The 21,759-nt window shown below is 42.4% G+C and overlaps 1 long non-coding RNA gene across 2 annotated transcripts; it reads left to right on the top strand.

The window, feature by feature from the left end:
* Positions 1-285: 285 nt before the first annotated feature.
* LOC130582191 (uncharacterized) lies at positions 286-21,244 on the top strand. 2 transcript variants are annotated; one of them, XR_008966295.1, is made up of 4 exons: positions 286-422; positions 18,031-18,193; positions 18,474-18,584; positions 20,613-21,244. It is a non-coding gene; the product is annotated as an uncharacterized LOC130582191 (long non-coding RNA). The 2 variants fall into 2 exon arrangements; XR_008966294.1 differs by lacking the exon at positions 286-422 and adding an exon at positions 7,752-8,007.
* The last annotated feature ends 515 nt before the right edge of the window (positions 21,245-21,759 follow it).

Raw genomic sequence — 21,759 nt, 5'->3', positions numbered from 1 at the left:
GCCCGGGCTGTGCCGGGGGAGCTGAGCCCGGGCTGTGCCGGGGGAGCTGAGCTCGGGCTGTGCCGGGGGAGCTGAGCCGGGGCTCTGTTCTGTGCCGGGGGAGCCGAGCCCGGGCTGTGCTCTGTGCCGGGGGAGCCGAGCCCGGGCTATGTCGGGGGAGCTGAGCCGGGGCTGTGCCGGGGGAGCCGTGCCGGGGCTGTGTTCTGTGCCGGGGCTGTGCCGGGGGAGCCGAGCCCGGGCTGTGTCGGGGGAGCTGAGCCCGGGCTGTGCCGGGGGAGCCGTGCCGGGGCTGTGTTCTGTGCCGGGGCTGTGCCGGGGGAACCGAGCCCGGGCTGTGTTCCGTGCCGGGGCTGCCCCGGGAGCGCTGCCTCAGCGCCCGCAGCCGGCCCCGCGCTCCCGCCGCTCCTGACCAGCCCTTTGAAGTCAGTGCCACTTAATGGTATTTAATGAGGCTGCTGCAGCGCCGGCAGTGCCCGGCCGGCTCCGGGCGAGGGGAAAAGTGGTCAAATCATCCGCCGGAGAGCCAAAAGTGGGGGGGTTCGGCACAGGGGTGCGGCCCCCGGGACTACGGAGCCGTGGAAGGAGGAGTGTGAGGGAGCGAGGGGGGAAAACCCCGAGCAACGAAATGGTTAATGGCCTCTGGATGCATTGATTAGTATTGATGGCTTTGGTAGTTTTAATGGATTTGTTGTTTGTGGGAGGTGGGGAGCTTTTGCCTTGCTTTGAATTCTAACCCCCTGGCTGGGAGCTTGCTCCTAATTGCATGCACAGCATTCCTTCGGAGTGGGTGGTATCACCTTTTACTGCTGCTCCCTTCCACAGGGAAGGCCTGTAAAAAATCCCTTTCATGTGCCCGAAAATCAATACCCAGGGCTCTGGATGGCTGCTGTAAAAACAAAACAAAATCCTGTCCCTCTTTCACACAAAAAATAATTATATATATATATATACACATATACCTATATTAGGAGAGAGACGGGGCGGGGGGAAAGAGCCCCAGAAGARCAACCCCTCCCTGCAGACAAATGCAGGGGGTATTTGGCTCCTTCTGCCGACCCAGGGCAGAGGCACTTTCAGGCTGGTGTGGAAAGAACCCCTGTTTTTACAGCTGTTGGGGACACTTTYGGTGGGGGCTGCAGTTGGGAGCTGAAGGTTTCAATGTGGCTCTGGTCAATAAAAATGGATGTGGCTTGAAAACGCCTGCTCCAGTGGCAGGGAGGATGGAGGGTCAGGAGCAGTGCTTAAAAGGTTAAAAAGGACTGGGTGAGTGGGAAGTTGTAGGGTTATGGGTGGAGTTACCCACACTTTTTAAAAAAGCACAACAGAGTAAATAAATTCATCTTTCAGTTAATGTCAGGATGAAGGTAAGAGTGCAAGGGTGTTGTGCCTTGCTGTGACCAGCACCGGGCTTTTAGAAATAAAAAGTTGAGGCATTTTATTAGAAAACTATTAAACTGAATTTATTTTTCATTCTGTCCCCAAACTGCAAACATTGCAAAAATGATACCAGTCTAAGTTACAAGTGAACTTCGTGTTCACTTCTCTCTCTGCTGGATCTTAATTTCTTTAGCACTGAGGGGAGAGGGAACGATTGTTAAGCATTTAAAAATCCATGCAAAATAAATCAATGTGTTTCTGCCATCTACATTTCAATTCAATAACATCGTTTTCATAGAGCTATTTCATTAGGATGGAATAACTCACCTGTAAGTAATTACAGCTGACTTGCTTTCTAGCACAGACCAATACAAGTCCAGAAAGGGGATAAAGGTTAGCTCAAAGAAATACTGCAGAGGTTTGGCATGGGTATAAAAGCAAAGAGCTATGTTCTCTCCTTAGAAAGCAAGTAATTTTGAGTCAACATTTAAAAGGAAAATCCTATTTGTTCCTTGAAGCATCATTTTAATCTAAAATTTAAAAACAAAACACAGCTTGCAAGTGTTCCATCAGTAAAAATTCTGCATCAAACAGAAAAAAAGCTCCAAACCAACAAACAACCCAAAATTCCTACAATAATTGTTTGAGAAATCCACCTTTCTCAGATTTCACACAGGCTCAAGTAGTCAAATAGTTTGTTTGGTATTTGTTGTTGTAATTCTTCTTCTTGTTGAAATTGTGTGTTGGCACTGAGTAACATTTGTTTGAAATTAGTTTATCAGTGCAACACTAACTTAAGAATGAATTTAGTGGTTCAAAGGTGCACTACTTTGAATGAGATAATTYAAGTGGAGCTGTACATGGGAAAAAAAACATGAAGAGTATTTAAAATTATTTTTATATCTAATACTTACTATCAGATTTAAAGAGCATGTTGTCTTATATAGCTTAGTGTAAAAAATCCTAGTTCAAAGTTCCTATTTAAATCCTAGTTCAAATGCTTACTAATTTTATTTAATGATTTTTATTACAGCAAACTGCCCAAACATTTTCTATTAATTCATATTCATGTGTGACACTTACTTTTATCTTGTCCAGAATATGCAATAGGAAGTTTTCCAGGACAATTTCTTTTTAGGAAACCCCCTGTTTCTTAGTTACAAACAAAATTTAAATAGAAATAATCTTTTTCATTATCAGATAATTTTAGGAGCTTCATCTTTTCAACATTCTAAAAGCTTTTGTAGATACATTTGAAAACAAAATATTTACAAAATAAAATACCTTCTAAAATCCCTGGGATGTGTTCACCTCTGAAGTTCTGATGGTTTGTATTTTAAACTCTTTCTGGAACAAAATTTAAAGGGTTATTTTGTTTTACCAAACAATTAAAATGTGCTTTCAGACAGGCAGGGAGAGGAGGGAGYTGGGCTGTGACGGATTTGAAGCGTTGTTTTAGGAAAGCACTACAGCTACAAAACCCACACTCTCAGTGTTTCGGGAGTTCACTCTTTGTTTTAGTGTCAAGAAGAATATTCAAATTATTTTATAGTGTTTATTTTTTTAAATTAAGACAGTCCACAAAACCTAATCTGAAGCAGAGCATAGGATTCAGTTCCTTCTTTTTTCCCAGATCTGTTTCTTAGTTGGTTTTTTTTTCCCCAAATAATTAAAAAACCCCTCAACAACAACAACCAAAATAAAATAAAATGAACGACTTGCAGTTCAGAGAGCATGAAAAAAAGGGTGGTTATTTTCTTCATTCACTGAATTCACCTTAACAAACTATTTTGGAATTTCATTTGTTTGAAAACTGCAGCAWATTTATCTCCCAGGCAGTTTAGGGCACTAATCTGTTTGACATTGAAGAAAAGTAACTGAAGAAAAACCCACCTCTTTCCCACCCCCAAGCAGAATTGCCAATTAATATGATTCTGTTAGTCCTGACCAAACGGGAGGAATCACTGAGGTATTATGGGAGATGCATCTAAGGGTCACATCTCACTTCAGAGTTAAGAATTTAATATAAAGAAAAATAATTATAAAGGTTTTCTCTTCCYTTTGGTATCTGCAAAATAGGTGCTAAACATGAAGATACTTCTGTGTTTGTTGAGGTGTCAGAGCAGTCTCTGGGCAGAGTTAGCAGAGCTCTTTGTTTTCTCTGCTAAATCTTGAAATCAGCCTCCCCTTTTTTAGCTCTAAAACCCCACCAGTAAACACTTGTGCAGATGGAGTTGGCAGATTTGAAAGGAGCCGAGATATAGAAATGGAATTAGGAAATTAGAGTTTGCTTATCAAACAGTTTCGTTGAAAGGGCTCACAAAGCTTCAGGTTAAACTTGGGTGTTTTAGAGGGGTGAACATGTGGCTGTGATCTTAGTTTGACCATGTTATAAACTGTCCTTTCAAAAAGAAGTAGAAAACTGCAGATAGAAATGTTCACAGCTTTGCTTGGTTTGCTACTGAATTGCAGTCTAGAACTGATTTGAAAACTCATTTCCATCGCTTTTAGCTGTTAACCAATATAACTTTGTTTTAAGCTTGCAGACTTAGTGAATGCTTCCAAAATTAAATTTAATCTTTGTATTCCTCATTAGCACCAGTGAAGCTTAATTTTAAACTATGTTTATAAAAAACTTTGTTTCAAGATTAATTTCCCCTTCCCTTACAACTTGTGTGGTTTGCTCTTCTCACAAATCCAAAACAATAATTATTGGCATTTTCCTAAATTATTTTCTCTCGAGTTGTGTGCCAATTATTCAAATACATCAAGGATTAATGGTTCAATTATATTTAAAATATCACTTATAAGTTCACACCCAGTTTCCAGGCACCTCTGGTTAACCAAGAAGAGCACGTACCTTTCGTTATAATTTAGTGTTCCTCATCACTTGTAATGAAAGATACTGAATTAGTTCAACATGACTTTATTGGCACAAGAGGAAAAATGAAAATAAATGAATTAACAAGCCCTGGGAAATGATCTTTACAATTACAGAATTTCTTTGCTTCATATCTCACACACATTGTGCATTTAACCACAGGAAAGTGGAGRGTGCTTAAGGTGTAAAAGACCCTTTAGAAATATTTCAGTCAACACTGCTAGCTCTTGAGCATGTTTAKGTTTGCCTTTCATGTCAATGGGGGRAAAATAGCAATGAAATTTTGGTGTTTATACACCTAGGAGCTGGGAAGTCCTGGTTAAATATACCAATAAGGAGCTGGGAACATTTATGTGAGAATGAGAGCTTCTTCCTGCTAATTGAAATCTGTACCTGGAAAATGGTAACCCACAAGAAGAACTAATTTTTCAATCAGAGCTCAAACTGGTCAAGAGCCTGTGACCAAACCCAGGACTAATTCAGATATGGTTTTCTATAAACACTCTCTTACAGAATAGGAGCTTTTTCTGTTGTGGAGATGGAATTCAGATTGTAGAAGTCATCTGTTAAGATCAAACAGATAACAGTGTCTTTTCAAAACATTTTAAAATATTCCTTATCCACGCTGTTATCTTTGTGACTAAATGATTTTAGCAAATGCTGCAGGGAGTGTGACATTARCTAACAGAGTGCAAAGGGTCCCTGTTTGTCTCAATCCTCTGAGTRTTCCTTGTAGTGGGCTAAGTCCACATTTAAAACATTCAAATGCTTTTCCCCAAATGACATCAAAGACTGTTTAAATCAATATTTGGATGATCAGGGAGCAAATGTTTGAATTTGGGAAGGAAGGGGCAAATGCAGCCTGTGCGTGGTTGCTGTAGCACATCACACAYGATTTGAGGTGGGCAAAGGTTGTCACAGGGCAGAGCTGCTGCAGGAAAGGAGGAAAGGAAAGGACAGCAGCTCCTCAAACGGTCAGAGGAGGTTTGAAGGATTTCATGACTGGGCAATTCCAYCAGGCAGATTGAAAATGGGAGGAATTTGCACTACCTTCAAGGAAGCTTTGATTTTTGTGCAGACAATATTAACAGGGAATTAGAGGTTCCCAGGGCAGCATCAGTTCTGCAATTCTTCCAAATACTTGATTCAGTATCATCAGTGAAGAGGTTCCTTTGTGGCAGAAASCAGACAGCACCTTTTTGTGACCTAAGCTTGGAAGGAAACTACTTTGGTGCGGTGAACACCACCAAAACCCTTTTAAAGGTCTGGAATTTARGAGAAAATTTTCTCTGTTAAGACCTGACAGCAGAAACTTCAGTGATCATAATGTCTCTGTTCAGGCAGTTTTTCTCTTTGCCATGTAAACTTTAAAGAGAGTAAAGGTGTAGATCAGCTGTGATTTAAAACAAAACAAAATAAAACAAAACCAAAACAATAAAACCACCACACAGTAAGAACACCTCAATAACATTTTGAACAAACTATTAAGGTTTGTTCCAAGCACACACATAAACTTTGTTCTAACAGGGGAAGGCTCAAATACAGTATCACATTTGTTTACTACATTTACCTGTCTCTTGGCAGAGCTACCTTGGCTTCAGCACAACCTTCAGAATTTGCTGGCTAAAATTGCTATTCATTAGCTGCTGGAAAAAAAAGTAAACCAGCTTTTCTCTGCTGCTCATGTAGAGAATGTGTCCTCTCTATCTCACTATTCCTCATCCAAATTAAACATTTCATTAAAAGGTATCAAAAGAAATCCCTAAAAAATTTAGGGTCATTATGTGACAGGATATTTGTTTTTATTAAGGGTATGTTAAACTATCCTGATCCAAATAACAATTAAGATAACATCTCYTTAAGCTACATTAATTCAGACTCTAAAGTCCAACATGTATATGGCAAAGTGTGCAAATTAATAGYTAAAGGATGTTGTGCACTTAAACCACACTTTGAAACAACAGACCGTTCCAAAGAGATTGTACACTCTCATCTCATTTTATTGAAATTAATCAAAATTAAACAAATTCTCAAGATGTCAGAAGTGATTGTAAAAAAACAATGTGCATTGCAAACCCCACCACCTAAACAGCCATTATGTTTAAAGGAAATCTGTGATCTGCAACTAATTAGGAGCAAAATGGTTGTAAAATATTTAATTTGTGAGTAACATTTTAAATTCAGTAACAGCTATAACAAAATGGGTAAGTAAATGACATTAATCACTCCTGATACTAAATTATCCCTCTTTTGCTTCTAGGACTGGAATCACACTGGCCAATGTTTTCTATTAGTTAAACACATCCATAACCCAATGAAAGCCTAGAAGGCAATTTAGCTAAGGGGGATTCCAGCATCCCTGTTATTCCTTTATTTTGGAGACTTTTTAGGAATCATGTAACTGTTTCAAAGAGTCACATCTTGAGTTTTCAGCAGAGGTAGTGAGTATGATTTTCCTGACAAGAGCTATTTCAGACAGGTAGAGCAATATTTCCTGCAGTGAATACTAAACACCAAGAAATTACTTCAACAACTAAAGAAAAACACTGCTCTCCAGCCTGCAATTCTTCCTTTTTGGTTTTGTTTCAAAGAAAAATAATTTTTGGAGGTTGYACTAAATAATGCAACAATATGTAAGAGGTTATTTTCCACAGTGAAGCTGTTGTTTCCCTCCAAATGTGGTATCTTGTTTGGTTTTATTAAATTACTGACAAGTGCAGCAAGTGGGTGCAAGTGCTCAGCTCCTCCATCCCAAACACTCCTGTGTGGTGTCTCCTGTGTGATGTAACTGCCAGAGACATAAGGTCTCACTCTCACCTGTTTTCCAGTTTTTTACATTCCCTCTGGCTGTCCATGCCCATTTCTCATTTCATGAAAAGCAAAATTGTATTTTAATATATTTTTTTAAAAGAAAATAGACTCATTTTTAAAGCCYATTTTAATACATGAACATCCCAGATTAGATTCAGCTTCCCAAGATGAATTATTTCCTGCTTTTCTTTCTTGTAAATATCTTCCACCACCAACCACCTTCTGCAGATAAAACTTTACCAATTAGTCATTTACAGACATAAACTCACAAGGCAAAAAACAGCCTTTGCAGCTCTAGGCCTCTTTGATGATGATGATGTTTACAAATGCTTTCACTGCTGGGCTAGTAATGTGCACTTTGCCATTAGCTCTCTGAAACTGTTCCGCACACAAAATGTGCCTTTCAGCAAGGCAGATGGTAAGAAAGATTGTTCCTTTCATTATATGCAGGACACTTATAAAATAAATAGTGGCTGGGGTGAATGTACCGATTTCTTCAGACTGAAAAAAGCTGTCTTGTTGTTCAAAATGATTTCACTGGCAGAACAGGTCACTCGCATAAATATCTGTCCTGGGGAGATTTCCACCGTTCTTGCATTGCCACTGTGCCCCCCAGCAGCTGACGGGGTGAGGGCTTCTGGTGCCAAGTGCTTTACACACTTATTGTGAGGCAGCCCTTGTGTATGAGAAGTGACTGAAATCCTTCTTTTCTCCACCGTGGTTTTTTTTCAGTTCCTATGAAAATTTGCAGTTCCCTCCTTTGGATGTCAAGTGCATCAGGACATGCTAGTTCCCAACAACACTGTCATACACAGCAGAACAAAAGTTCTGCGTTTGATGGGGATACAGGAGCTGAAAAGGGACAAGAGAGACATGAATAATCTGCACTGCCTGAACAGAAGCAGGAGTGGGTTCCTGAACTGTGTCTTGCAGGAAGGGTAAGTGAGAGAAATGGCAGAGCCCAAGCAGCCTGCACTCATTTAGGAGAGGAATAGCTGTTTCCATAAAGGAGAGAGTGGGTAAAGTTTATCCTGTACAAGCACCCCAGGGGTTAGAGCCCTTTTATTGCTGCAGGCAGCCTTGGCTGAACAGCTGAGTGTCCATTTGGAGTCAGGCAGAAGAGAGCACGRAGTACATCAGCTCAGCTCCTCTGTGCCAGGGTGTTCTCTCTGTGCTCTGSTTTCCCTTCAGTCGCTGGCTGGGACTGACCATTCCCACTCCTGTGACAGCTTTAAAGRAGCTGATCCCAACACCACCAGTTTTTGCTTTGCAGGCGACCAGAACAGCACATTGAGAGCAGGCAGCATGTTTAGGTACTAAACTCAGATCCTGTCTGAGTAGCAGACACTGACAGAAATGTGGTTAGAAAGATCAATCAGCTGCTCTCTCCATTCCCTTCCTCACCATGCTCTGCTGTGGYATTTCACAGGAACACCTAAGCACCAGCTGAGTATTGAGTTTGCTTGGATATYTATTAAAATAATTTAATAGCTAACTTTGCTATTTCAAGAAAGAGAAAGTAGCTAGAATGAATGAAATTGAATCTTTGACCCTGTGATGCAAAACTTGTTAGTCTCTGTTAGACTTCTAATCGCTAAACTAAAATGCAAGTCAAAGATACAGGAATCAATTGTAARAAAAGAACTAAAACTTGGGGAGGTAAGAGAAGAGAACAAATGATCAGAAAAGAGGGATGAAAGCATTTTTCAGACCAACCTAAAAATTTTCACAAAATGACATAGAAAATAAAGACTTCAGATATCTCCAGATAGAGAAGGAGCAGTTTCTAAAATTGTTCTGCTAAGAAAGGGAAAGAACTTGGGTACTTCTTGGGGAGAAGCTCCATTTGCCTTTTCCTGCACTGGGCAGCCATCACTGGCACCTTGGCCCTGGCTCAGCTGGGTAGAAAGGTTCTGAGGGGAATGTTTCCATATTTGTCCTGCTCCTCCATCCATCTCCCTGGGGGGAGTATCCCTGTTGAGAGATGACAATTTGGTCATGCACCATTGTGTACATTTAAATGCAAGAACAGAAAATGCTCAGAGTGACTCTGGGTTCCTGYGAGTCTGCCACTGGGACATTTGCTTCCTTCWCTGAGGGTAAAACCACGGACACATCTTACCCTGTTCTGTACTTACATGTTGCTGGGAAAAGCAAACATCTTGGTCTGTACTTGTTATATTTGTACCGTCTGGTTAGCTGTGTGAGGGGCATARAGTTCTCTGCTCTGGAGAGAAAATRGGAGAGGGAGCTGAAGTTTTGATCATGAATCTTGTAAACTGTGTCTTGGTCAACAGAAAAATGAATGAGAGGATCCTCAGTACAGGGATCTGCTTAAATACACGTTCTTAGCACTTGACACTGAGATTGCCAATGATCACAGCACCCTGATGCTTTCATAATCTGGCGTGTCCACAGTCCAGGCTTCTTGGATTTCAGTTATATCCTTTTGTCTCATGTTTGCAGCTAATGCAGGACAGGAGTCCCGTGGCTGMATTCCCAGAGAAGCGTGTCTCTAGAATTTGTCTGAGACACCATCTCCTGTAGGGAAAGTGACTGTGGGACTCTGGGTTCAGCCCGAAGCTGGACAAAAACATGGTCCAGCCCATTGACAGGTTTTCACCTGCCTTTCCTTCCCTGACATTGTTTCCCAAAATTCTGTAGGAATTAAAYAATAAAATGTTTCATTTTGATGAAGAGTTTGATACTGTTTCCATTGATGCACATCTGTGTGGTAGGACTCTGCATCAGCTGCTGAATTTTCTGAGTACTACTGATAGGAATGACAGGTATTTGCTAYTCCTTGGGGGGATCCTTGGAAACTGCATGATTTCTGTGATATCTTATCATCAGAGGAGCATAGGCATGGCCACACTTCACCAAAACAGTAATCTACCTAAGGTTGTCCCAAGACAAGATACTGATCTGATTTCATGTACTCATAGAAGCTAAGGATGGGAAAATCTCTCTCAGTCCCTGCAGTCTAATTTCAGCTGTTACTGGGACATCCTCTACACTGAGAGATGGAGTTCACCTCTCAGAAATCTCTCAGCAACAGGTGAGCAWTATGAATGGAAGGTGAGGACTGAAGAAGCCGAGTTTGATTTCCCAACTCTGCACAGGCTGTCAGTAAGGTCAGAGCTGGGATCTGACCACATTAAGCAGTACTGTCCAATGCAGAGTAGTTTTTATTTTACTGCCTGGGTACCAGCTCAATGCTTTCCTGTACAGGTTTGTTTTATACACTGTGTTTAGAAACGGCTCATTTGTCGTGCTTTAAGAAGACACGGAGTATCACTGTTTCCAACTCTTTGAACGTGGAAGGCTGATTAATTTCTAATTTGGACACTTAATTAAGATTAAGAGCTTGGAACRGTTTCCATCTGAAAGCAGTGAGACTTTAGCTGCTGATTTTGAATGCAGGTAGAATTACACTGTCAGGCTGTGTCAGTGCAGTACAAAAAGTGCACCAGAGTGCTAAAGAAACAGACTTTCRGCTAAAGTCCTGAACAGAAGTCTGGAGAGCTTCCAGCTCCTASCCAGCCAACAGTATCTCCTGTTGAAATCATTGATGTGGATCRTTGTGAGGATTGAAACTGCACTTCTGGATGAAAAAGTTTTCGTTGAGGAGGCTGCCTGTGTGTCTCAATGGAGAATATCTGTTCAAAGCCACAGGACACCATCCTCAGTGCTTGCTTTGGAATGATTCTTTTTTTTTGTGGCAAGACAAGAGACCAAGGCATTGGTACCCTATTCCTGGTGGCCAGGGAAGGGCACCCCAGGAAGAAAAAAAATGGATAGAGAGACTTAGATCATGCCTTGCCAGCACAAAGATGGCCCTCACTGGCTGCAGAATCTCCCCACATTTTAGAGCAGTGCTTTGCTGTTCCTTATGTGCTCAAGCAGAGCAGACACACCCACCTCCAATCCTCCTGCAGAGATTGAGGTCTACTCTTGCTCTCTGCCACAGTTACCCCSCTTCAGGCCAGGAGTTATTTCAGTTGAGGACAGACAACCGTCTGCATGCCCATCACATGCTCAGCTCACAGAATTCAGGGAGGGAGCAGCAGAGGAGCACCCAGGGCTGTGCTGCTGCCCCAAGCAGGGCTGTGCTTGGGGAGGGGACAATCTGAAGTGGCCCCTTGGCCCTGCCCCTGCAGAGAGCTGCACTGACAGGCAGGAGCTTCCTGTGCCAGAGACCCTCCATTCACACAAGCCAGCCCAGCAGCAAGTAGGTGAAGATCAAAAAAACTGATTGGTCAAGGATTCCTCATATTCCCTTTTCACTTTCCAGTAAGTTGTGCCTTATCTTGCCTACACTTTAGGATCGCCTGGTGTTTGTGAGCTATTCATTAAAGCAGGCAAAGCCCCTTAGCACTTAGCCAGCTGCACTGAGCCTCCCATTATAGGAACTCCTTCCCAGAAAGCCCCACTGCACTGSGGGTTAGGATTTAAGTTTGGCAGGCCCAGGCCACTTCACTTTATTCTGACTGTTCTTTGCTGCAGGTTCCTCTCTGCTTGCTGGTGAGTGAGTACCTTTAGCCTGTGTTATTTCTCCGTGTTTCCTTTTTCTCTTTGTTAAAGGCAACGTTTATCACTTCAGGAGCTGCTGTTATCCAAGGTTCTCAAAACACGTGGACTCTACAACAATAGACACAGACACAATGTTGCTCAGRRTAGCAGCTTGCAATTGYAAATTTGGAGGCATTTTGTGAAAGTGATTGTTGTATCTCCTTTACAAGTGCTGTTTCTGTAGCAGAGAAGTGACGCTGCCTGCCCTCACATCTCATCTGGGACAGAACACGGATCATGGAGCGCTGATCTCAAYTGCTCTTGCTCTGTTTGTTTCCTTGGCCTTGTTGTGCTTATGCTGCAGAGCACACAAACAGGGTCCTTGGAGTGGGGTAGGATTGCAAACACCCCCACACCCACAGGTGGAACTTGAGTACATTTTCTTTTCAGAGTGGCCACTGGCACAAAGTTCAGGTATCCTTGCAAGGAAAGCCCTGCATTTAATTTGTGACAAGCAGTTCTGTTGTGTTCTCTGCTTTCCTCAAGYGCTCATTCTCTCAACTCTGAACATCACCCTAGACCTTGCTGCTGTAATTACTCTGCTTCTTCCTTGTGTTGCTCTAAATTTAGTTTTCGGATGGTGAAGTGTATTGGATAAATGAGGAATTGTACATGTCCAGGGTTTTGTTTTAAAATATCAGATGGAATAATGGTACCCAGCTGAAAACTAACAGGACTTTATTGCAATTATGTGATCATTTTCCTTTGAAGGAAAGGTTTTTTCCAAGCCCATCAGCACTGGTGAGCAGAAAGAGAAAATGATCAAATGACAACGTTTGCTTAGTAAAACAGCTGCTCTTGCTATAGCCATGAGTCAAAATCTGTTTTACTGTAAAATTTCATTGGCGTCAACTGGAATTTTGCCTGAGTAAGGTGCTTGAGATTTTTCTTCAAGTAACTTTACAGTTACTCGACATGGAGAATGGGTAATCACGTGACATTCCTGACACAATATTATGTTTCCATTCTTGCTGCATGAACATACTTATCTGAAGATTAAGTAGATTTTGCACTTACAAAAGTGCATGCTCATGCTGAAGGCAGACAAAGACCTCAGAGCTGTTGTGCCATTGGAACTTCAGTTATTTATCCAACTGTCCACCATGGCAGGAGTTTTTCTGTTAAATATGTAATTCCCCCTTTTTTTTTTTCCTTAAACAAGAGAACCAGAGGGTGAAAGGGTTGAAGATTAAAATGTAAACAGCAAAATTTATTATAATTACAAGAGTGTTTCAAATTATTTCCTTAAACTGCAACATAATTTACCTCTAGTCAAGGTCTCTATTGGTGGTGAAAGAGGAAACTGCTTGACCTTGGGGTGACCTCTGGCCCCCGGGGGTCAGCGCCCGAGGAATGTGCAGATGTCACGGTTCATAAGCAAGGACAGAAACTCTCAGGTTTCCCAGGCAGAGAGGCGCCAGTTCGGGGATGGGGCCAACATGTGCACCTCCCTTTGAACCAGCCACTCGTACCTGCAGCCACATTGCCAGCCTGGAGATGGGAAAGGTCCAGGGCTGCCCAGGATGGGGGGTTGTGACAGCAATGGGCAGAGGCAGCAGAATAGAATGGAGGGAAAYGTGAAATTTCCCTAAAGAGGATCAGCATCTGCACCACTTTGTAGCTGCACTCGAGGAATGCTGCAGGAAAATGTGACCTGCAGYGCTGATCCATGAGCAGTGCCTGGCAGGAAACATTTCCAGGAGCTTTGGCTGCAACCAATGGATGCAGCTTGTCGCTTGCAAGTGTCCTAAACTCTTAAAAATGCAAAGAAAGAGAAATAGAAGGATTTACTGCCCATACTATATTAACAAAAATTKCATGGGCTGAATTGGTGCAGTGCAAACTGCTGCTGGGACTTTGCAAAGCCAGCAGAGATCCTCTCAGTAACCCTGTCTGAAGTTAGAGTGCTGCTGGCTCTATGCTTCCATTTGTGCTGCTAACCCGTGTTTTCTGAGCAACAATACAAAAAAAAAAATCACAGCTAAAAAAACACCAAAACAAAARACCCAAAACAAAACCACAACACCTTTCTAAAATTGTTCTTAATAATACAAATGAACAAAGCAAATAGGCTTAAGCTTAAACAAATTGCATGGTAARTAYTAAGCTCAGGGAGAGAAAATTAAAACAGCAATAATATCCAAAGAAGAAATGGGATGAGGGGAAATACAGGCTTAATTTTAATATTTGAATCATACCTTATATATCAAAATAAAATTTATATTCAAGGAAATTGTGAACCCAAGAGTTCCTTTCAAGTATTTGCAGCCTACAAACCACAAGTTGTGCAAGGCATGATCAAAGTACCTCACAATTAGTTGGGGTTTAAATCACTATAATTGTCAGCCTAGGTTGTAATCAGTGAAACATTGTTTTGAAGCAGCAGCAAACTGGCCCTGGTTGTAATCTGGGGAAAATTCGAGAAAAACCTTGGGATGTGGATGGTTAACAGTAGCGCAGTGGTGGGGACAGAGCTGTGTTAAACATGTGGGACATCAGAGGGGCTGTCCCAGGATTGTGAGAGCTCACAAAGCCCTCTGCTGCTGCTGCTCTGCTCAGCTCCCCAGGGAGGAGCGGGCAGCACATCAGAGAATCTTTGTAAAAACACAATTGGTGAGGTGCTGTAAAAATCCCATGCTCCAGGTGATCCTGGAAGGTGCTCGGTACGTTCCTTGTGGGGAGGGGAGGAAGAGGCAGCCAGTGGAATGAGCGGTGCAGAATTCTTGGATGGAGGAGGCTGCAGGAGTGCCAAGAATGACTGCAATGCGAGTGTGAGCCTGCTCCAGCATTGCTCTTTTAATAAAGCTGGCAGCATGTTATCTGGAAGCTGTGATGGGTTTCCTAATAGATTCCTTGGAAGTTTCAGGTTGGAGAACTCTTCCAGAGGCTTTGCCAACACAACAGAATAGAGGATGAGCTCAAATGCTTTTATAATTAGGAAGAGAGTCTTTCTTGCAATTAAAAAGATTTTCCAGGAGTACAGGAAATAAAGCCTGTCTTTGAAGGAATCGTGCTTTCTAGACCTTAAAAGGGTAAAGGTAGCTTTAATCTGGACTCTGCTAGGAGAAACTGGAGGAAATTTCCCCACTGGAAGCCTTGAAAAGAGAATTTGCTCAGCAGTACAAATGAATAAAACAACAAGGCTTTGTGCTTGAGGATCTCAAAGCGTTTTCTGCTCTGCACCAGGAAATGTAATACCTCCTGGGAGCTGTGCTAAATTGGAAACAGGGACCTTCTCAAAGTTCACTCAACTCCGCTCCGGCTGAGCACAGCCATGCTTCCACCAGCGTTGGTGGAAAAGACAAGTGATGTTTTGACAACTTGAGTCTTCAGTCGTGACTTTTCTACAGGGATGCARGAGATTAGCAGGCAGCATAGATTTAGTGAAGAAGCAGTTAAGAGAAGAGAATTAAATTTGCCACCTTGCATGCAGCCAAGGCAGAGACTTTCCTTGGTGTCAGAACGACAGAAAAATCACCAGCTTCTTAACAGTGGCTCTTATGGCTTCCAGAAAAATGGAGGTAATGTTGGGGTGGCAGTGAGGGAATGAACTGGTTGAGGAGGCTCTGCTGGCTGCTTCCCCTGCTCTGTTTCAGGAGAAAATGCAGAACTGARCACAGTTCAGCCCCCAATTTAGTTTGTATGAATCATCTCCTCTGCTTCTCTTGTAGTCATCAAAGAGGTATTAGGGAAGAGATGACTAAAAAGGAGTAACGGGCAGGCAATGGGACTGCRAAAGTGAGGGGGATAATTAGTGGAAGAGATGAGGTTTGTAGGAAGCAGCCAATACCTCAGGTCTTCATCTGGGGAAGGGAAACCATTGCCCAAGAACCCATTTGGATTCAGGATGTGCTRGACTGAGAGAGCCTGGGACAGCTGGGAAGGAAGGGATTGTAAYAAAGCAGAGGAGCTTGTGGAGGAAGGTGTGCTGTATTTCCCTCATTGAGTGTAAATGGATTGTAGTGTCTTTTTGGACTACTTTCACAAAATAACTTATTGAATTATTTATTTGAAGAAGTCACAATTAGAGTAAGTGAAGGACAATAACTCAGGCGTCATCAGCCCCTGCCAGACTGTGGGCATGGCCACACGGTTGTGGTCCCACTGAATTCCCCAGAGCTGCTGGCAGAGGCTTTGCTGCTCACCTGGCACAGCACCAGGGAAAAGGCACAGAAGGGTGACACCTGATCTGGTGTAAAACATCTCAACCTGAGCRCTGCCCTAGCAAACTGTTATCTATTAAGAATTCAGAGATTGGATTTATATCCAAGCAGTGATTTTTRTCAGGTTGTGGCTTTTCTGAATCAATGATTAAAATCTCCCAACCAGTTTCCCTTCTTTATTACTGACTTATCTAAGGACTGAGTAGACCTTTTGGCTTTGCTTTAAGTGTCCGGAAGTGTAGCACATCATCTCAGTTCTCTGCCACAGAGAGGGTACCAGCTAAGGTGGGATATCACGACTCATTACCACACAACTTTTGTTTATTTTAATGTGGAGAAAGAGCCAGTTATGCTTTTGCACTATTTTTTACTATTCCCATTAACCAATGCAATTGTGAATAAGTCCCAATAAGGCATCAGCAATGCACAAGTTTGTCTCCAGTCTCTGATCATGCACCTTTTGTGACACAGGGTGTGTCTGATGCACCCCTGCAAATTTGTCCTCACATCACTCAGTCCAGAGYAGTCAATAAATGATAGTCCATAAAACTGATGGGTGGGAGTAACAGAGTAATAAAGAAGAGGCAAACCAAGACTCTGGGTTTTCTATTTTTTGTTTCCCTTTTTCATGAGTGGGTGAGCATCAGATGGAAAGAAGGACAGTCTTTGGGAAGTGGTGATGGAAAGATTCTCTTAATGACTGGCTTGACTCAACAAAAAAATCAATGTGGATCCATGGAAAGGAGAGGACACAGAGGGACAGAAGTGATAGTAAAAGCAGCAGCAAAAGCCAGATGTGGAAATTGTTCCCTGAGCAGACAGGACCCRGAGTTGTTTCTTTAGCTTTCCTTTGGCTCTTGTAAGATTTTCTTGCTGTCGGGAGGAACTGGGTGAAAAGGGTGGGGAGAGGGGGGAGTTTGTGCCATTCTTCCACTTGAGTGTAGAGAACAGAGAGCAGAAGGTGCGGTGAGAAGCCTTTTAAAGTGGTCGTAGATGTGTGAGGTCTGATTCTGTTTTCAAAAACGTATCTGTTAGATGTAAGTGCATGGGAGGTCATTAGAGCTCTGCTGCCTTTCGGGGGGTGAGGAGGGAGCCGGGCTGGGAATGGGCAGGCRGGAGCATCGCTGCCGGGAGCGGGAGCCACCGTGCGATCAGCAGCTCCGGCAGCACGAGAAACGGGAAAAAGCTGCATTTCCCTCTGTCAGCTGAAGGCTGGGCACAGCCAGGTGCTTGTGTTTAAAATCACACCAGCTTGTGATTGTGCCAGGAGTTACTGTGGCAGAGTTTTAAACAGAGCAATGCCTATCTGTAGTGATCACCTAGTATCTTGTTGTTTACTGAATCTAAAAATAAAATGTATTCCCAGAGCAGAGAATCCAGCTTGTAGGAAAAGGCAGGTATTTCCATAGTGCTTTCCATGTGGTTGGTACCTCTGGTTTATCCAATAGCCCTTGCTGCTTCTTTAACCTTTCTGAAGTCCCAGCTTACCTTCCATGAATGGGGACTGGGGGCTTGTAATGTAGTTTTYTTATTCAATATGGAAAAGAAATATTAGTTTTTGTGTGTAAAGTTATTTCTGAGAGAGAGACAGTAACAGACTGTGTGATCATTTTCTGAGGATGGGGGAATAGCTGTCCTCTCAGAAAAAAAAGGAGTGCTCTGATATCCATCCTGCACAGACAGTGTGTTTCCAATGGTGGTTCTACTCACCAATATTACAATTCTTGTTGCATCTGAACCAATCCATGCTGTCTCTGTGATGGGCCACAAGTGAAGACATAAAGGGACAGATATGAGAGGAGAGATGTGATAGGGTCTCAATTTCAGGTTGGCCATGGGCTGCATGTGACATTCTTGTAAGTAAACTGACAGTGTCCAGGTTTATAATAGCTAAACTCCTCAGTTTCCTTTATGTAAACATTTCACTCTAATGGAACATTATACCCAGGACCATGCCTCAGCAGACATGCATGTRTATGAATTGCATAAAGATAGACCAATAGATAAATAGATATCTGGATTTAATAAACACTCACATTCTAACACTAATAGGCTGGTGAAATCTTACAGAGAGGGAGAGAGAGGCTGAAGGGAAAATACAAAATACTGCTGAGAGTTTACAGACTGGCACAACTGGAAGCACTCAGCATCAAAAGAATGAGGGGAGGGAAAGGCCAAGATGGATTAGGCATATTCTATGCTTATTAATGTTCTCCCATCCTGTAGGAAGCCATGGTGAACAAGCCAGTGGGGTGGGTGACTGCTGTTTCTTCAGAGGTGAAATCATCCTCATCCAAATCAAAGAGTTTCACTTATGAACCMTGGAAAATTCAGATACATTTTTCCAAAGTCAGAAGACCTCTAGGAGTTTGTGCTCCTTGAAAGTCAGGTAAGTGCCTTTGAAAATTTTACTTTGACTTCTCTTGGAGGCAAAAATGTTTTTCCATTAGGGGCAGATTTTGTCAGATTGGTCGATTTTCTGTATGTACTTCTTGACATTTTCCCTGTTGTCTTTCACCAAAAAAGAAAAAGGAAAAAAATTACAAACAAATCCTCCACTCTCTATTCCTTCCCAAACAAATCTCCCTTCCAATTCTTGGTCTGAGAACCGAAATCCTTTAACAACAGCAGCTCTCTACTGAACTTGTTGAAACTGTGCCACTTGACAGGATATGGTCCTGATGGCCAGCATGGAAACAGGAGGATTCTGCATCYGAGAGCCTGTGTGGGAAGGCTCAAATAATCCCCTTCAGTCATTTCCCATGGCTTCAGAATTCAAGGTAACTAGGTGAGAAGAAGGAAGAACTTTATGACAGTAAATGAGCAACAGATCAAGCAAAAAAAAAGATTTACTTAAAATGGGGAAAAAAWTTCTGAGTTCCAGCTTGCCCACTCRGGTCTGTCTTTTAAATGAGTGTTGTCTATTACCCAAGTAAGGTCAATGCAGCTATTGCCCCAGCCCAGGCACCCTTTTCCCCTCGTTTTTACAGTGCCTGGGTTTATTTTACTCCCCTTGGTTTGGCTCCATGCCATTTTGTTGGCTAGTGTTCACCTTGGCTGGATATCCCAGGGAAGGGCTGCCCGCTGTTTTCTCCATGGTGTGCCCAGTGAAGCCCACTCTTCCCAAATGGCTCGAGCCACTTTCTCCTGCCACTGCATTTTCGGGACTCCAGAAACAGCCCTGTTTTTTAGCTGGCTTTAACTCCTGTTCTGAGCTAGACCAAAGCATCTATTTGTCTCCTTTGCAGAGCGGAAGCAGTAAAATGAGGGGGCTGCCCAGYGCAGGGCAGAGCAGAGCCCCCACAYGAGCACGGGCAGSGCKCACTCTCCCACCGGGGATCTGGCAATCTCACATTCATGAACTGCCTGTCATCCTGTCAGGCCCATTTACAAATCGCATAACAGGTTTAATTTTGAAATCTCTCTCTTCTCCCCACTCCCCTCCTTGTTTTTTTTTTTTGCTGAAATGGATTTGCAATGGAAGTATTTGAAAAGGAATAATTATCTGTATGAGCAACAGCAGCGCAACGTCTGCAGCCTGCAGCAGAGTGGTGGGCTACGATCAGAGGAAATGAGCCCTAAGTCTGAAATCTGCTTTTGTACATGTGTACATACTTACAAAGAGCTAGGTATTTGAAAATACCTGTAAAATGTTTGATGGATGGGGATATGGCGTGATTTTTAAATTCTGTGGGTACAGATCACACATGCRAAGTCTGACTTCTGGTTTTGCTTTTGTTGTGTTAAACGCCACATTATTTTAAAATAAGTCCCCAACAATACCGCYGTGTGCATTTTCTATCTGAAGTGATATTCATCAAGAAATTGGTTCCCAAAACCTTAGAAATGCTTTCCAAAGCATTCCAGCCCAATTTATATTTTTAAAAGGGCAGYCAGCTCGCTCTCTGAAAGTGCGGGAGAGCCCGTTTTATGCAGTAGTGGACATGAAGCTGAAGCTTTTTCTATAGTCTCTGTCCATTTCTCTCAGTGAATTGAATCCAGTCAAAGGTCAAACTGGCCAGAGGCACTTTTATTGTCATGGTAACCATGACTTAATCAAACAATCCTGAGATTCCAGGTTTGTGGGAACAGGCAAAGATCTGAAGAGACTGGAATGAATCAATCAAAGGGGGCAGGGAAGAAAATCCTAAGATATATGACTTATCCTTCCAAATCTATTACTCTGTCCTTAAACACACAAGAATTATGCATTGGACAAAGCCTCTTTTCAGACCAAATACCTCTGATTTTTGTTTTCTTGTCCTTTGCATCAAATTTCCTAACATACCTCTGTCCTACAGCAATCAAACCCCAGCCCAGATTTAACCAACAAGAGGAAAAGAGGGGAAACAACAATTAGGAAAGATGAAGACTATTTTGTGAAAAGCTACTTAAAAAAAAAAAAAAAAAAAAAAAAAAAAAAAAAAAAAAAAAAAAAAAAAAAAAAAAAAAAAAAAAAATAAGAGGAAAACCAAGGCAAAATGAGATCAACCACCTTTAATTTGAAAACCGATTTAGGCTTGTAAGTAGTGATCTAATGCAGATCTGCAGGCAGTTAATGCATTTTTAAGGCTTTTCTGCTTTSTGGGCAGCTGCTGTGTCTTCTTGGGATGCCAAGAAGGGGGGGATTGCTCATTTCTCAAGCACCAGAGCATCAGAGTTGAGGCAGCCTCTGCTCTTTGCTGAGAGCCTGGCAACTCCACGGCTGTGTTGAGGCATCTGGAGAGTGCTGGAAGTTGGTTAATGTGGGACTTGGCCAGGGCTAAGGCTGTTCTAAATCTGTTTGTGCATCTTTATTTTTGTTTCAGAAGTAATTTGCATTTGTCTAAATTCCTGTATGTGCTTATAAGCCCTGGCTGCATTTCCTGGTGGAAGATCAGACGTGAAGCCTCTGCTGCACCACCTTACTGATGGAGGAACGTCTTGTGGGTTTTTGGGAGCTGACTGCAGTCTATGTCCACATGCCTTTAAGCCCCTCCTAATAATTCTTGGTTTGCTTTCTAACAAAATCATTCTCTTGCTTTGGCTTCCTCTGCACTGAGAAGTCATAAATAAGAAAATCATGGRGGTATGAGAGGAGTAAGGGACACTTTGCTGAAGTATTGGTGGGAGTATGTTCAGCTTGTTACACCTGGTTAAATAGAAATATCCCACATGTTCTTATCCATGAGAAGAATTAGAGAGGAATTAGCCAGGAATCTGAAATTGAAACTCTGCTGAAAGTCTGCTGTGTCTGTGTTATATAAGGAATGAAGGTAGTCACTTACAAACCCCAAACCTAAGTATGGTGATGGCAATCAGAGAGTGAAATAAACTCATTGATTCYTGTTCTTAATGTAAGTGTGTCCTTACCAGAAAATATCAATGAGCTCAGCAAACAGACTCTACCAGGTGAATTGTCCAGAAAACAAACTCCTTTTTGCTGCCACATGAGTGGGGTGTCACCTGCAGAGATGGTTGTTGGCAGGTAAGATATGAAGTAAAAAATTGCATAATAGAGCTMAGCAGATGGACAGAATTCCATGGATGCTGCYRGGATACTGGCAGCACAGAAGATAARCCACTGAAGCCTGAGCATTGGAYAGGGAAAAGGGAAATGAGTATTTGAGGAGGTCTGGAAAGAAGAACACTGACCTGTGTGGGGAGGATGTGATTTTCACATGTAAGAAGAAAAAGGTCCCCTTTTAGCTTGGCTATGAGAGGGCCACTGCAATCTCTGGTAGTGCTGGTGGAAAAGAGACATTTCAAACCACATGTGAGGAATGGAAAAGCAATTCAGTGTAGAAAAATAGCGAAGTTTAGAAAACAACAGGAAGGAAGAGGCAGAAGGCAGAAGGCTGATCATGTCAAGAAAGCCTTTTCTGAAGTCTGTACATATTGGAACAAACAAAGGAAATRGAAATAATAGTGGAGATGAAATGAGAGAAAAGTACAGGGAGACCAAAAATAGGAATT

Source organism: Malurus melanocephalus, unplaced genomic scaffold (assembly GCF_030028575.1).
Source record: "Malurus melanocephalus ecotype Western Australia unplaced genomic scaffold, MMel_1.1 scaffold_470, whole genome shotgun sequence".
Lineage (NCBI taxonomy): Eukaryota > Metazoa > Chordata > Aves > Passeriformes > Maluridae > Malurus > Malurus melanocephalus.
The sequence above is the reverse complement of the archived record's forward strand: the minus strand, read 5'-3'. Positions and strand labels throughout refer to the sequence as shown.